This window comes from Fukomys damarensis, unplaced genomic scaffold (assembly GCF_012274545.1).
Source record: "Fukomys damarensis isolate Sample0158 unplaced genomic scaffold, DMR_v1.0_HiC HiC_scaffold_5, whole genome shotgun sequence".
NCBI classification, from domain to species: domain Eukaryota; kingdom Metazoa; phylum Chordata; class Mammalia; order Rodentia; family Bathyergidae; genus Fukomys; species Fukomys damarensis.
Genome location: NW_022900917.1, coordinates 5,069,058 through 5,071,495, shown reverse-complemented (window position 1 = coordinate 5,071,495; position 2,438 = coordinate 5,069,058). Strand labels below are relative to the sequence as shown.

Below are 2,438 nucleotides of genomic sequence, written 5' to 3'. Positions count from 1 at the left end.
GCAAAAGAGGTTTGCTGGGTGATACGCCGGGGTGTGACAGCATCTCCCGATGAATCAGAACGGCGGGGTTGTTTCCAGCAAACAAGAATGGTTTCTTCATTCTGCCTTACTTACTCTTTGAGTACCCAAAACAAACTCCTGGAGGGAGAATCTTCCAAAACCAAATCACACTAATGCCCCAAATTGCTGCAGTGGACATCTGCATAGCGATTTGGTTCAGGGCTTAAGGCAAACAGAAAGCATCTTCCCTGTCAAACATATTGTACTCTACGGAATTTTTTAAAGCAAAAGCTTACCATATTTTTTCCTTTTTAGAAAAGTATTAAATATTTGAAGTTCAGCTTTTGTTTTAAGATAAATATGGTCATCGCTTCTCAGCCTTTTTGGCTAAGATCAAGTGCAGTATCTGTTCTTATTGGATATGTTAATATCCGATACAATCAGAAAAGAATTTGTAAAAAAGGAAAAACATAATGGCCGAGACCCACTCTGAGCTTGTGTAATTAAGCCAAACCCCTTCTGTGCGGCACAGCGCCCGTGGGAATCCCAGCCCCAGCTCTCCCTCTGACTGCAGCCCAGGATCTTGGCTTGAGTCAGACTTGGGGAGAGTGAACACAGGCCTGCAGGAGTGTGCTGAATCCTTGGCTCTTCACTTTCAGAGCAGCAGCGGTGGGGAGAGGAGAGAGGTCTAGAGTCGATCTTTAAGGAAGGGTAGTGTAAGCAACATTATTAATGTCAGGCAGTAACCACCAAAAGTGCTAACTATGGAAGCTGGTGACCTCAGTTTCCCCTGGGAAGGGAGCTGGGACTGTGGGGTGTGTGGGTGTGTGTGTGTGTGCTGAGGATCCTGACTTCTTGGTATATTTTTAACCACGGCATTTTTATGTGGGTAATATGAAAGCGGTAAAAAAGCAAACCCTCCAAGTAAACATTACAGGCCTGCCACTTCCTCACATCACAGCGAAAAGTGAAAAAGAACAAGGAAAGTTCTGAGAGCTGGGCATGGAGCTAGAGTCTCCAAGATGAAAATGCACTTTTGAGGGGCTGAGGGGAGGCCCTGGCACCCTGCATGGCTACACCGCTGATGGGACCACGGGGCCAGGTGTCCTTGTTTGCTGGAGCTGTCCCATCCAAGCAGTGCAGCAGCAAAACTGGAGCAGGGCAGGTCCCTGGAAGGGCTGAGAGGGGCTCTCCCTGAGACTTGCCTCGAGGCCACAGCTGCCCCTCAGGGTCTCTGCACAGGGAGCTCTTTCCACACAGGTCTGCATGTCCCCGTTTCGCGTCTATGAAAGGAGACTGGCAGTGTGTAATTAGGGGCCCAGCCCCAACCCCAGTCTCAAGGCATCTTAGCTCTGAAGACATCTGCAACAAACCTATTTCTAAACAATGTCAACTTTCGAGGGGCTGAGAGCTAGGACTTCAATATCTAAATTTTAATGGAAACAGTATTCAATCACGGTAGATGACAGAATCCTTGAAACTTTGCCCCAAATATATACAGGATGTACTGGAAATTTTCTTTTCTGGGAATACACCCCATTAAAAAGTTAAAATCAATGGAAAATAAGATTTATTCATAAGAAATTCATTTCACAGGCACCTGTTCTTAAATTCTCTGCTAAATAAAATGGAGAATGCTAACCACTACTTATCTTCTTTAAATGATACAGAATCTATGATGATTTCAGAGCTAAGGAAGTCATGACATTGAAATTATGAACTAGTATGTACACACATACCTACACATCTGTAAAGCCGGGATACACACATGTATATAAAATGCTATATTATAAACCTAACCAATTGGGTCAGGGATTTGGCTCAGTGGTTCCACTACCTGCTTTGCAAGCACAAGGGCTTGAGTTCGATCCCTGGTACCACAAAACTTAAACAGAACAAATCTACAGCACGGTCCCCACCCGATAATGTAGAAAGCATTCACCTAATAAGAGAGACGCCCTAAGAGGCCCACGTCACATTTTAGGGGCCCGATGGCATCCGACCACCTTCAGGTGGGAAAACACACATGAAAATTTAAAATCCAATTTGCCTTTTCATTCAACTATGATATTTACCTTTTGCTTTTCACTCAGAAAGAAAACAGGAACTATAGGTTCTGCTTTTATTTTCAGGCAGCTCCCGAGTCTGGAGCTTCCCCAAAAGGACACATTTCCGCACAGGAAGTGAAGTTCTACCTTAGCAGCAGTTCTACGATGTGCAATCAGCTCTCACAAACATGTTCATTCAGCTTGGCCCAACTCCTCGGGGCCGATTTTGAATGTAAATCCCGCCAGCAAACTAACGGAATAGCAAATATAGCTCATGAGAGGATAGTACATCGGTGATGTGCAACTGACGGTTTTCCAGGTACACATTTCACGCTTCTTTGACCTGTTGTCACTAACTCATCCAACTCACTAGCTTTTCACAATCATGAG

At 44.8% G+C, this 2,438-nt stretch overlaps 1 pseudogene; it reads left to right on the top strand.

Annotated features, from left to right (window-relative positions):
* Window positions 1-366: 366 nt before the first annotated feature.
* Window positions 367-489, top strand: LOC117285075 (annotated as a pseudogene).
* Window positions 490-2,438: the final 1,949 nt, after the last annotated feature.